The sequence below is a fragment of the Lithobates pipiens genome, unplaced genomic scaffold, assembly GCF_037356315.1.
Source record: "Lithobates pipiens isolate NorthernLeopardFrog02 unplaced genomic scaffold, aLitPip1_a1.2 Scaffold_16, whole genome shotgun sequence".
Taxonomy (NCBI): domain Eukaryota; kingdom Metazoa; phylum Chordata; class Amphibia; order Anura; family Ranidae; genus Lithobates; species Lithobates pipiens.
Window position 1 is genome coordinate 451,306,616 of NW_027507748.1, and position 15,159 is coordinate 451,321,774.

Here is a 15,159-nt window from a genome sequence, read left to right on the forward strand (position 1 = left end):
TTGTCTTCATCAGCTCACTTGACCATCCCTTTTAGATTGTAAGCGCTAATGGGCAGGGCCCTCCGATTCCTTCTGTATTAAATTGTAACTGTACTACAGATACTAGTACTAACAGTTTGTGAAGCACTTTACAACATTAGGGAAGACCCTAGCGTTGTAAATTGCTGCACAAACTGTTGGTGCTAAGCCTGTATATTATTATTATTATTATTATTAATAATAAGGTTTCTGTAGCTTCAAGTTTTGAGCTACAAAACACTAAGGTTGGCCACAGACAGTTTAAATCTGTCAGTTCAGAAGGGACCGACCAAAATTCAAACCAATTATGGGTAGCCCGAGTTGATCAACATGGGTACAACAACCAGCCTGTTGGATTTTACATGCGGTTAATATAGCTGCTAGCAGTAATCACTGTTCTCCTGGCGAGGATGGCTTTCCCCGCCAGGAGAACACAATTGCTCCGTGGAAGGTATTCCCTCATCACTGACTGTGTTGATGTGGGAAACAAGCGTTTTTCTTTCCTGAAACCTGCGAAAGCAGGAAAGAAAATTGCTCAGTCTGACTGGCTTAAAAGAAGTCTCCCCCACCCCCCCAAAGCAAAAAACTAAAAGTCAGACGCCACACATACTATAGCTAACTTTTAATATTAGTACACTTATCTGTCCTGGAATCCAGCAATGTTGACACCCCAGCCAATGTTTCCATCGCCTCTCGGGTGCTGCTGCCGCTATTCGTGGTAAGGAAACCCAGCAGTGAAGTCTTTCAGCTTCAACGCAAATTCCCTACTGCGCATGCACACTGCACTTTCTGAATGGCTTGGTGGCGGGGGAAGGAGGCCAAACTAACTAGTGATCACAGTGCAGCGCAATCTCTCGGAAGTGGGGATGGGTACCTGTCAAACTGGTACCAGCCCCCAAATCTTTCGAATGTGGCAAACGAGGTGGGTGGGGGGGGGAGCTGATAAGCAAAGATTTTACTTTTGCTGGAACTCTGCTTTAAGGTGTGAATGGGATCCAAAAAGAGCACTCGACATGACAGATGTGGACATAGTGCAAGTGACATCTTGCCCAAATGTCTAAATCATACACTATTTTACCTAGACAATATTCACAAATGATACAGATTTGTGAAATTTTGTTATAATAGTAAAAGCAAGACAAAAACACAAAAAGTGTCCAAACAAAAACAGCTGTATCAGTACATTTATTTCACCATTATACTTATACCAGCTTCTTAAACTCTGCTAGTTCCCGCACTATAATAAAAAGCTTCTAAAATCTACATGAACATTCCCAATGCAGTATCATTATGATGAAAGTATAAGCAACTTCTACGGTACCTCTTCACACAAGCATTTTGTTTATCCGCTTGAAAAGAATACAACAAAACTACAGTGGTGCCACACTGAAGGGTTTGCTGACAACGCACATTTTACCTATTATAAAATGAACAATGGTGAAAAAATAGAACTGGACTGAACAGAGACACAGCAACAGCTTCACTCTATGCTTAGACATGCAGCAAGGTTAACCCCTACATTATAAAAAGACCCAAATAACTAACTATATGGGCCAATTACAATCTGCCATTACATAAAGTTAATATGGAAGAGTCTTGTTTATACACAGTAGGAATACCCAGATCTGTCTGCATCAATGGACACAGCAGAGGGACTTGAGTGCGAACACGCACCAGAGACCCTGTGGGAAGCAGCTTCCCACGGGGGCACTGGACAGAGACGAGGAGTCTGGAGCGCCAACAGGGGACCTGAAAAGAGGAGGTTCCCTTCTGCTCTGTGCGAGTTCATTGCACAGAGTAGGTAAATACAGGTATACCCCACTTTTAAGTACACAATGGGGTTTATTTACTAAAGCTGAAAAGTGCATAGAATCCAATGAGCTTCTTACCCCAGCTTGTTCAATTAAGCGTTTGTAATAAAGCATGGAAGCTCATTGGTTTCTATGCAGAAGTGAGGCTGATTTTGCAATTTTCAGCTTTAGTAAATAAACCCCATTGTGTACTGAAATGTGGGGTATGCCTGTATAGATGTGTTTGTTATTTAAAAAATAAAGAATTTACCCTTTAAATTACCAGCTTTATCTGTGCCTCTTCACATAACATATGTTGTTAAGGGGACCTAATTTACCAATTATCCAATCGCACCCGAAATAAGCTTTTTTTTCCCCATTCCCTACACGTTATTGAATATTTGTCTTCACATCACAATTTAGCAAATCATGACAAACCTTCACTACAAATATCCACAAATGAGGACTGCTTTATAGAGGCCTATGCATCATCATTTATAGCACCGGCCAATAAGAACACAGACTGAAATAGTTGTGTGGACTGAGGAGCAGAAATATTGTTCTCAATCCTGGTCTGCAGTTACAGTGCAAATACAGGCACAATGCAGTACACAGAAGCTAAAGCAGCTGTGTATAGTAATCAATCACCTATTAACTTCTGCCTGGTGAAGTAAGCTTTGAACATGAAAGCTAGGTGCGGTCTGGTTACCATGCACAGCTGCTCCGTATTCTGTCTGCTCCAGTCTTCGTAAATTCCCATTATGAGTTTAAAAAGAATATGGTCTACACTGACATGGACCTAAGACAACATCTCTGAAGTCCAGGCAAGCAGCTAAATGCACGATAAAATACATATACAGGAGCTGTAATAACTGCAAAAGGATTTGCATTTCTGTTCATCTAATTCAGAGGTGTACACAGCTTGGCAGCCCTGGCAAGGAAAGAGACCAGATCCTTCTCTGCTGTAGTTAATTAGAACTAGGTCTCCTCTCTTCCCCAGCTTGTGACTGGACAATGAAGGAGAAGTAGCGGACTGATGAGCTCATCTTTGTCACTCTGTTTGTCCTGCAATCAGCATGCTCCTCCTTAGCACATTAGTGTGCATCATATCTGACTTACTCTTTATGCTGCTTTCCCCTTTCCTAGTCTGAGTTATGGTGTACAAGGGACCCTTACAGACCGATAGGTCAAATTCAGGTACTAATACCTTTGGTATTTATCTCCCGGGACAAAGTATCAGCACAAATGTGATTAGCACATCAAATTGGGTACAAATGAGAGCACCTATATGACATGAGCACAGAGGGATAATCTAAGTAAGAACACAGATAGTCTTGATGTGCGTTATGTTCAACCCGATAAACTTGTTGGTGAAGTTCCTGTTTTCTTTGCATCAAATTTCAATTTAATAACACAGTTGTACAACGCTATATATGTCAATCTGCTTGAAATTGTCAATAAAAAGATCTGAAACAAAAAAAAACCCTACAGTTATTGAACATACATCTATTAAAATTGTATGTTTAACATGCAGATTAACTGCTGGTTTTGCCTATGGAACAGTAAATAAGGTGATGTACCTACCTTATTTCATTCTCCCTGGCACCCGACACTCTCCTTCATTGTCTGACATTTCTTGTTGAGGGAATGTCCTCAGCATTGTATGGGGTGGCGAAACAGCTGCAACTAGTCAGACAGCAAAGGGAAGGGGGTTCAGGAGACCAGGCCCACATCATGAGGGAAAGCCTGCAAGGATGAGGAATAAGGAAAGTACATAACCTTATTCACCATCCCATAGGCAAAACAAGTATTCAACCTCAGCAATGCAGAACGGGACACACTGCAAGGTTAAAGCCAATCCAATGAGTTCAGCATTAATATTTAAAGGCAGTTCAGCGTTAAAGTACAAGGAAAGGAAGGATAGGGCCAGCACTTGATTGTGTAAACCTGGAAAAGAGTATAATTCTCCTTTAATGAAGTCTCCACATATACTGTAGTGTCAATCAATAGACTGTATATCTTCTAGTGAGAACCTGACATTTATGGAGCTAAAATGTGAATAGGCCATTTTCCTGTCTGTCCATACTTCCCCCAATGATTGCTAAAGAGAGAAGTGAATGTTTCGCATTCCTCACCAATAACGTTGACAAAGCAACCCTGAAATGACTACAGTTCGGTCAAAAAGGAGGAACAAATGGTGCACACTGCAAGAACAGAAAAAGCAACATTACTATTAACAAACACTATAGTTATTGTGGTGAGCAGAATGTAAAGTGTAAGCAAAAGTTTTACATCCAAATCATAGGGTCAGTCCACAAAACACATATACACAAAATGAGATATATATATTCCCACAAAATTTAGTACACCCCTCACATTATTTGTAAATATTTTATTCCATCTTTTCATGTGACAAGACTATAGAAATGGCACTTTGTTACAATGTAAAGTAGTGAGTGTACAGCTTGTATAGCAGTGTCGATTTGATGTCCCCTCAAAATAACTCAACACACAGACATTAATGTCTAAACCGCCGGCAACATTAGCGAGTACAACCCTAAGTGAAAATGTCCAAATTGGGCCCAATGAGCCATTTTCCCTCCCCAGTGTCATGTGACTCATTAGTGTTACAAGGTCTCAGGTGTGAATGGGGAGCAGGGGTGTTAAATTTGGTGTTATCGCTCTCACTCTCTCATACTGGTCACTGGAAGTTCAACATAGCACCTCATGGCAAAGAACTCTCTGAGGATCTGAAAAAAAAAAAAAAAAGAATTGTTGCTCCACATAAAGATGCCCTAGGCTATAAGAAGATTGCCAAGACCCTGAAACTAAGATGAAGAATGGTGGCCAAGACCATACTGCAGTTTAATAGGACAGGTTCCACTCAGAACAAGCCTCGCCATGGTCAACCAAAGAAGTTGAGTGCGCGTGCTCAGCGTCATATCCAGAGGATGTCTTTGGGAAATAGATGTATGAATGCTGCCAGCGTTGCTGCAGAGATTAAAGGGGTGGGGGGGGGTCAGCCTGTCAGTGCTCAGACCATACGCCACACACTGCATCAAATCAGTCTGCATGGCTGTCATCCCAGAAGGAAGGCTCTTCTAAAGATGATGCACAAGAAATCCCGCAAACAGTTTGCTGAAGACAAGCCGACTAAGGACATGGAACCATGTCCTGTGGTCTGATAAAGATAAACTTATTTGCTTCAGATGGTGTCAAGCGTGTGTGGCATCAACCAGGTGAGGAGTACAAAGACAAGTGTGTCTTGCCTACAGTCGAGCATGGTGGTGGAAGTATCATGGTCTGGGGCTGCACAAATGCTGCTGGCACTGGGAAGCTACAGTTCATTGAGGGAACCATGAATGCCAACATGTACTGTGACATACTGAAGCCGAGCATGATCCCCTCCCTTAGGAGACTGGGCTGCAGGGACGTATTCCAACATAACTAACCCAAACATCTCCAAGATGACCACTGCCTTGCTAAAAAATCTGAGGGTAAAGGTGATGGACTGGCCAAGCATGTCTCCAGACCTAAACCCTATTAAAGCAGAGTTCCACCCATATAGAAGTCAGCAGCTACAAAAAGTGTAGCTGTTGACTTTTATTAAATCGGACACTCACCTGTCCCACGGTCCAGCGATGCGGACAAACAAAGCCCTGCTCGTATACTAGTACTTGGGGTAACTACAGCCAGATTCACTGGTCTTATGTTCCAGAGCTTGGGAAGCAGCTTCTTGGAGGAGATACCCAGTCAAGGTGTCCGGGGTTTCCTTTACACCCCTGCCATCTTGGATTCTGGAGCTGGCTATCACTCACAGCCAGATCCCAAATGACACAAAGCTGCATTAGATTTGTAGAATGATGTCAATTGTCTTGAAGGCTCCTGGCATGTCAACGTGAACATCCCAGGAAGCTGCTGGGAGCTTGGTTGCCTAGGCAAGGAATAAGAAAGTACAAGGGTTCACCAACAAAAAAAATAGGTATTTACCCAAAGAAAACAGAAATGATATATACAATGTTTACAAGAGAGGAAGAACAGAGATGGTACAAATTGTGGAAGGTGGTGAACTTTGACGTATATTTATCGTCAACATTTTTTAAATAGGGAGGGGTTAAAACCCCTGACAGATGTCCCCATTAGAAGCCTCTCTATTTTTTTCTTCTGGTGACAACTCTAAAATTTTGGATTTCAGCAACAATGGTGACCAGTACAATTAAAGAGATGAATCTACTAAAACAGTTACTCAAAATAATGCAAAGAAAGCAAAATGCTTATGTTAGTTGGTATAAAGTTTAGTTCCACCCAAAAAGTGGAAGCTCTACATGTGGCACCTTTCGGCGGGGGAGAGGATACCTGTCATACACACTTCCTTATAAGGTCATTGCGGCGACCTGCCATCTATGGCCACTCCTCATTCCCCCCACTGCCTTCTGGGAAACACACTGGTCCATTCAGAAAGCGCAGCATGCACCATCTTCCTACATGCATGCGCAGTAGGAATCAGGCTGTGAAGCCACAAGGCTTCACTTCCCGTTTACCTAAGTAAGGATGCCGAAGCCTGCACCCGAAGCCAACATCACAGGCTCCCTGGACAGGTAAGTGTCCTTATATTTAAAGTTAGCAGCTACAGCATTTTTTAATTTTGCAGGCTGGAACTCCGCTTTAAACGTGTAAGTAATCCCTCCTATCATAACAAACTGTCATCTTGGTCTCTGTTTAATCTTAAAGTGCCATGATGCTCCACATGTGATCAGTTATGACTCCAACTATTGGATTGTTCGACAGCACAACCAATGTGACAGTTATTTCTGGCATTCGGGAATACCGTTTTTTTTAAACTATTAAATTGATGGGTTTACTTTGAGACCCCATTCACACCTGAGCGTTTTGTCGCTTGAAGCGACAAAACGCCGGAGGGGAAAAAAAATCCATTCTGAATGGAGATGGTTCACATCTCCACTCCAAGTCGCCTGAAGCTCAAACAAGTTCCGGACGCTGTGTCGCGCGAATCGGGCTGATTTGGGCGTTTTAATTCCCATAGAAACTAATGGAAACGCTTGATTCAAGCGACAACGAGCGTTTCTATGGGCGTTTTGTCGCTGTATCTGCTCAGGAGAAAATATAATTTACATAAGGAAATGACAGATGAAAAGCAGAAGCAGATGAAAAAAAAGGAGATTAATATTTTTCCTATTGGCTGAAAAAAAAAAACACAGAAGTTAAAAAACGCCGCAAAACGCTGTATGCAAACGCGTGCCAAAACGCCGGTAAAAAACGCTCAAAAACGCTACGCTGAGGTGTGAATGCAGCCTAACTTTACCAAGGTAAAGTGCACATATAGACATTTTCTGAATTAAAGGATTGAAAACTCCCATCAAGTTTATATTGCCATGTTGCATGTGACAGTAAAAAGCTGGTCAGAGATGGATAGAATGTCAAATGAAAATTCTTTGGAAAGGGCTTAGAAAAATTCTCAGATCATTGGAATGCCTTTCAAAAGATTTTGTTTGCTTTTAACATTTTAATTTGGAATGAATAGACTTTACCAAATGAAAACAAATTTTTGTTCCAGTAATATGTTCAGTCCTGCTTCCTCAAATTTTCTCGTCACTGTGGTCAAAAACGAATGCCACCCACTAATGATTGATAAAAAAAAAGATATTTCCTGGAAAATTCTTCTCCTAAGAACAATTCTACCAGTCCACGGGCAGCTTTACCACTGTCACCAAGACAAGAAGTGAAGAGAAATCCAAAGATTTATGGTCGTCACCAGGACAGGAGACTGCCCGTTCACATTATCTGCATTGGGCAATTTGTTTTATATGAAGTCAGCTCACATCACTGGATTGCTGTGGTGTGCTCTGAAAAAAGTACTGCATGTATTGCATGACATGCTACAGTCAATAGAACTCAATAAAATGTAACTTGTGCTAATAAAAAAAAATATATATCATGCTTCCAGCTTGTTTGCTGGTGTAAACAAGCTCTAAATCTTTGAGAATGAGAACACCGACTACAGGAGGTCTCCCCTCACTTTGGGAGAGATTTCCTCTTACTTCCTGCTGCATCTCTGGGACAGGAAGTGAAGGGAAATCTCTTCCAATCAGAAGCTGCGCGCCCCTCTCTCTCTCCTCCCTCTCTACTCTACTTTAAAAAACTAAACTAAGAGGCTTTGCCTATACATTAACCCTTTCATGACTAAGCCTATTTTTGGCATTTGGTGTTTACAAGTTAAAATCCATATTTTTTGCTAGAAAATTACTTGGAACCCCCAAACATTATATATATTTTTTTAGCAGAGACTCTAGAGAATAAAACGGTGATTGTTGCAATATTTTATGTCATGTGGTATTTGCGCAGCGGTGTTTTAAACGCAACTTTTTGGGAAAAGGGACATGAATTAAAAAAACAAAACAGTAAAATTAGCCCAATTTTTTGGCATATTGTGAAAGATAATGTTACGCCGAGTAAATAGATACCAAACATGTCACACTTTATAATTGCACGCACTTGTGGATTGACGACAAGTACGGTACCTAAAAATCTCAATAGGCGACGCTTTAAAAAAAAATTACGGTTACCAGGTTAGCGTTACAGAGGAGGTCTAGTGCAAGAATTATTGCTCTCACTCTGACGATCGCTGCGATACCTCACATGTGTGATTTGAACACCGATTAAATATGCGGGCGTGACTTCCGTATGCGTTTTCTTTGCTTCGCGAGCTCGCGGGGACGGCGGCGCTTTAAAAAAAAAATTTTTTAAATTTATTTTATTTATTTTAAAATGACTAAATTGTTTTAAAAAAAAAAAAATATTTGATCACTTTTATTGCTGTCACAAGAAATGTAAACATCCCTTGTGACAGTAATAGGTGGTGACAGGTACTCTTTATGGAGGGATCGGGGGTCTAAAAGACCCCCCACCCCTCCTTTACACTTCAATGTATTCAGATCGTCGAAAACGGCGATTCTGAATACCGTATATGTTTTTAAAACCGGCGCCATTGGCAGCCGAGTAAACGGGAAGTGACGTCATGACGTCGCTTCCGTGTTTACTATGAGGAGACTGGAACGAAGCCGATTACGGCTTCGTTCCAGTTCCTCCCCAGCAGCCGGAGGCATCGCACACGGAATCGGTGCTCCCGATCGAACGGGAGCACCGGTAACAGCGGCGGGAGGGGGGGACGGGACGTCCCCTCCCGCATACCAGCCGAGCGGCTTTTAGTCGCATCGGTTGTTATGGCTGGAAAGCCAATCGCCTGCTGAAGAAAACGGTACCGGGATGATGCCTGCAGGTGCGGGCATCATCCCGGTATACCCCCCGGAAGCCGAGTACGCAGATCTGCGTACGCTCAGCGGGAAGGGGTTAACTTATTAACCTAACTGTATAACTTCATACTTCTGAACACACTGAATTATTTTACCAATCCAGATTGCATTTCCTTATAGGATTGTGATGTGTACATTCATCTTCTAATCAGGCAGCTTCACCTTCAACTACTGAGTAGCTTAAAGAGGAAGTAAAGGCAAAATTTTTTTTAAACGCACCCTGTAAGGCAAAGGCATAATGAGCTAGTATGCATGGCATAATGAGCTAGTATGCATAGCATACTAGCTCATTATGAATAACTTACCTGAGAACGAAGCCCCCGAAGCGGTCCTCCATCTTCTTCGCCGCTGCCACGTATCCCGGAGAGAATTCCTGGGTCTCGCGGCTCCGGCGAATCACAGCGTCACGCACACGGGAGCCAACACTCGCAGCATATTGCCGCGATCTACGGCCTGCCCAGTGCGCCTGCGCGCCGCTGTGTACGACGCATGCGCCGTAGACAGCGGTGGCTGTCTTCAGGTAAATATCTCCTAAACCGTATAGGTTTAGGAGATATTTCTTGGACCTACATGTAAGCCTTAATCTAGGCTTACCTGTAGGTCAAAGTTGGTTGTAAGGGTTTACAACCACTTTAAGCACACCAGACTTATAACAATCTGACTGGACAATCTCTTTTAAACCACTTTCACACTGGGGCGTTTTTCAGTCGCTTTAGCGTTAAAAAAAAAAAAAAAGTGTCTGTAAAGCGCTTGAAAGAAGCCTCATCTGCAATCCCAATGTGAAAGCCTGTGTGCTTTCACACTGGGGCGTTTTTCAGGAGCTTTAGCTTTAAAAAAAAATCCCAATGTAAAAGCACGAGTGCTTTCACACTGAGGTGCTGCGCTGGCAGGGCGTCAAAAAAAGTCCACCGACTCTAAAGCACCCCTTCCCATTGAAATCAATGTGAAGCCCCTGCAAAATGCCTGAAAAGCGCCTGCAAAGCACTTTTGGCAGCAGCGCTTTGTGTGCGCTTTTAACTCTTTATTTGGCTACTAGCAGGGGTTAAAAGCGCCCCAATAACGCTCAAAAAACGCTGGTAAAGCGCTGCTAGTTTAAGCAGCGGCGCTTTAAGAGCGTTTTTCGGGCACTGACATTGTGAAAGGGCTCTTAAAGCACTTGGGCTTTCACGTTGGGATTACAGATGAGGCTTCTTTCAAGCGTTTACAGTCGTTTTTTTTAGCACTAAAGCGCCTGAAAAACGCCCCAGTGCGAAAGGAGTCTTAGGCTCCACAAACATGCTGCAATCCGACCATGCAACCAACCTAAAAGGATTGAAATTAAGCCAGTTTAGCAGGGACTGGACGCATTTCTGTCCACTGTAGCTAAACAGAAGTTTATCTTTCAATTGACAGCTTCAGCACTGACCTGTGTAGTCTGACAGCTGAGGAAGATTCCCCCCATCCACATCCAAAAAAAAAAACTGAACCATGTACGGGCTGCTTTAGGATCTACCAGAACTATGTGATATGGGGACCCACCTAAACCATACAATCAATCCATAGGCAATCAGACATGCCATTGGATGACATACTGGTCAGTAGACCTACAAGAGATAGTACAATCAGATTGTAAAAGTGTGTGTGGTGACTTTTAGGGTCACTCTACATGTCACAATGGGACTGTGCAATCCCTGTACAACCAACCTTCAAACTACCAAAGCTATATAATAAAAAAACCTACGGTACATAATCTGTACCCAATCTGGCAGACCCTCACACTATATCAACTTTAGATGTACCAAAGCTTTGCACTTCATAAAAGTGTTTGTAGATGCAAAGCCAAGTACACACAATCAGGAAATCGAAAACACACACACACACACACACACACACACACACACAGCTTTTGAAGAGATTGTATAATAATCTCAATGTTTCTACACATCTTTCAGAAGCTGATCATGGCAGTTCATCCAAAATTATCTAAAGGGACAAACAACATTTTTTCCTCGCAGGATAACAGATTGTACAGTTTTTGTTTAATCGGTGTTCGTCCAAAAAAAAAAAAAAAAAATCTAAAGAGCAAGACCACGCATGCTCAAAAACGACACAATGCAGTACAACACTTTCAAGTTGTATTCTGTCAAACGAAAATTTCCATAACATTTGCATTTTTCAAACGAAAATTTCCATAACATTTGCATTTTTCAAACGAAAATTTCCATAACATTTTCATTTTTGATATGGGCCCTAGCATGCAAAAAAAGACGATCATTTGTACCTATGGTTTATCAACAATGTAGTGCAGGGGTCTGGCTGATTGCATCCAGACTGTCTGGCTACTTCAGGTAGGTCCTCATATTACATGATTTTGGTAGATATAAGGCTCACCACGCATGTTCTGATTAGGGATGAGCTCAGGAGTGTTTGGACAGGAGTTTGGACCTGCCTGGGCTATCCCGCCAAGAAGCTGTCATTGCAGACAGCCAATCATAAGCAGCAGAGGCATTCCCTGCCATGCACAGCTACATGTATATAAGGGGTGTGTACATGTAGGGAATGCCGCTTATGTCTGGCTGTCCACAGTGACAGCTTCTTGGTGGGATAGCTCAGGTTGGTTCAGACTAATATTTAAAGACACCTGTGCTCATCCCAATTTCCATACAATCAACTTTATATGCACCAAAACTAGGTACTTCTTGGACCTACCTCATCTGTCCAGTAAGGCGGGCTCTTCTACAACAGGCATACAGGGAATTGCCCAATCTGTAACGTGTGTAGGCATCTTACGGTTGATAGTACAGAAGTTGTGAGGTCAGATTGGAATGTGTATAGTGAGCTGTACAGCAGCTCATCTGGAACACTCGGGTCCAATCACACCAGCTGTTACATCACAATGCATCAGTTGATGTGCGCCGCAGCGCAGGTAATGCCAAAGTGCCAAAACTGTTCACTTTTTTTTTTTTTTTTTTAATGAGCTTTATTGAAGTGTCACACTGTGACATTCCATAAAGTTCTATTGGTAGTGACGGTCAGGCAGACTCTCAGCACACAGGTTCCTATGGCGGTGGTATGAATCGGTGGACTGTGCTGGAATAGGTGCCCAATACAGACCCCCCTGTACCTGGTGTGAATGGGCCCCTGGGGCATAGAATGGGGGTCTTCCCATAGAATACAATGTATACAGATGATGGTGATCGGTCACTTCACCCAGGTAATAGCTGAGACCCCACATCTACTCCTCAGCCAGCATAGGAGGAACAGAACACCGACATGTCATCTCACAGACAGGTCTATGGGGGGCGCCCTCCTCCATGTACCGGAGGGATTGCCGAGCATTGATTTCACTTCCTCACCTTTCACTTCACAACTTCTCCGGCCCAGCGCTCACTCCTCGGCTCTCCCGCTATGGTCACCGCCAGCTACTGCACTGCTCACATGGAGGAGTTCCCTGGGAGGCCGCCTTCACCGGACGTGGGGCTCCGGGGTCCCTTCTCCACCTTCACCTCACTGTAAGCTACGAGGCCGAAACTTCCTACAGGCGACCAGGAAACACCCTTCCTCCCAGGCCACAGAGCAGGGGGCGGGCACTGCTCCATCCGTGACCCCGCCTCCACACCACGGCTATACACCACGCCCACCAGCTGTGGGACAACGCTGGCTGTGCAGCTTCTCGCTGCGGGGACTGCTTATGGGCACAGCTTCACCCTGTGTATAGGCAGTTTTACCATGTGTGGGCACAACTTCACACCTCTGTGGGCGCAGCTTCACTCCGTGTACGGGCACATCGTCACCCCCTGTGGGCACAACCTCACCCCGTGAGGACACAGCTTCACACCCTGTGGGCACAACTTTACAGTGTGGGCACAACCTCACCCCGTGTGGACTGTATGCGCAAAACTTTACCCTGTGTATACACAGTTTTACCCTGTGTGGGCACCACTTCACCCTGTGCATAGGCAGTTTAACCCTCTGTGGGCACAACTTCACCCTGTGTATGCGCACAACGTTACCCTGTGTGGGCACAACTTCACCCTGTGCATAGGCAGTTTAACCCTCTGTGGGCACAACTTTACCCTGTGTATACACAGTTTTACCCTGTGTGGGTACAACTTCACCCTGTGCGGGCACAGCTTCACCCAGTGTATAGGCAGTTTTACCCTGTGTATGGGCAGTTTTACCATGTGTATGGGCACAGCTTCACCCGATGTGGGCACCAAATTCACACAGGGTGGATTTGCTAAAACTGGAGAGTGCAAAAAATGTACTCCCACTCTGCTTAGAAACTAGAGCTGCGCATCTTCACTGGTCTCACGATTCGATTACGATTATCATTTCATTCGATTTGATTCCGCAATGCATTAGGGTGCATCACGATTACTGCCCATGGTTTTAATCAAAAACCCACCAGTGCCCATCAAATGCAGCCTCACCAGTGCCTGGGTCACACACAGCGGGCATCTCCTGCTGGGTCACAAAACTTGGATTTCAATAACCCGGTGGTCACTGTAACAAAGTCCCGCCTTTTGCGATAGATGGCACACCGATCCAATTTCCCATCATTGCATCAGTGTGCCGTCTATGACAGGAGCCAGTCTAGGAGGCGGGACTTTGTTACAGCGACCGCTGGTATATTGAAATATAAGTTCTGTGCAGGGGTCAAGTGCTGGGGAAAAAAGTGGGAACTCTCACCCAAGATCCACTCCCCCACCAAAAAAAAATAAAAATAAATAAAGGTACGCTCATATGCATATATATTTCACAGAAAATACAGTACATTTATTGTAAAGTGCCAGTTTACAAATACAAAATAAGTTAACTTGTCAAACAGAATAATCAACACAATGGGTGATGATCTTTCCCTCGCAGGGAATTTCTAACACAAATACACCCTGTTCCAAATTCAAATACAGAAAATTAGAAAATATCACACAAACTGGAATAACTTTGCCCTTGCCGTGCAAGATTATCGGCAACGGATCAAAAAACTCACGGATCGGATCATTCCTTGAATCTGAGTCACAGATCGGATCTTTTTTCGGATCAGCAAATAATAATTGAATTTGCAAAAACCTGTGAAAAATGTCACCACCATATAGTCCCCACTGCAATATACATCTCCCCTACTGTAATATCCACGTCATCTCCCCCAATAATATTTTGGCTGAGCATGGATGGGTATGGCTGGGTATTAGCAGAATATGTATTGGCAGGGTAAGTATTGGCAGGGTATTGCAGAATATTGGCAGGATAAGTATTGGCAGGGTATTGCAGAGTATTGGCAGGGTATGGCAGATTATTGCTGGGTATTGCAGATTATTGGCAGGGCATTGCAGGGTAAGTATTGCAGAGTCTTGGCAGGGTAAGTATTGCAGAGTAAGTAACGGCAGGGTATGTATTGCAGAGTATTGGCAGGGTATAGCAGAGTATTGGTGGAGTAATGCAGAGTATTGGCGGAGTATTGGTGGAGTAATGTAGAGTATTGGTGGAGTAATGCAGAGTATTGGTGGAGTAATGCAGAGTATTGGCGGAGTATTGGCGGAGTAATGCAGAGTATTGGCGGAGTAATGCAGAGTATTGGCGGAGTAATGCAGGGTGGAGTAATGCAGAGTATTGGTGGAGTAATGCAGAGTATTGGCAGGGTAATGCAGAGTATTGGCAGGGTAATGCAGAGTATTGGCGGAGTATTGGCGGAGTAATGCAGAGTATTGGCGGAGTAATGCAGAGTATTGGCGGAGTAATGCAGAGTTTTGGCGGAGTAATGCAGAGTATTGGCGGAGTAATGCAGAGTATTGGCAGAGTAATGCAGAGTATTGGCAGAGTAATGCAGAGTATTGGCAGAGTAATGCAGAGTATTGGCAGAGTAATGCAGAGTATTGGCAGAGTAATGCAGAGTATTGGCGGAGGGGTAATGCAGAGTATTGGCGGGGTAATGCAGAGTATTTGCGGGGTAATGCAGAGTATTGGTGGAGTAATGCAGAGTATTGGCGGGGTATTGCAGAGTATTGGCAGGGTAATGCAGAGTGCTAGTGACTAACCTG

General features: G+C 43.7%; 1 protein-coding gene across 2 annotated transcripts in view; it reads right to left on the reverse strand.

Annotated features, from left to right (window-relative positions):
- The window catches only part of LOC143983284 (cytoplasmic FMR1-interacting protein 1), a 155,830-nt gene extending 143,125 nt beyond the window's left edge, over positions 1–12,705 (reverse strand). For both annotated transcript variants that reach the window (XM_077482793.1, XM_077482794.1), the window contains exon 1: positions 12,475–12,705. The gene's annotated coding sequence lies outside the window, so the exon portion shown is untranslated. The remainder of the gene's footprint in view (positions 1–12,474) is intronic.
- Positions 12,706–15,159: the final 2,454 nt, after the last annotated feature.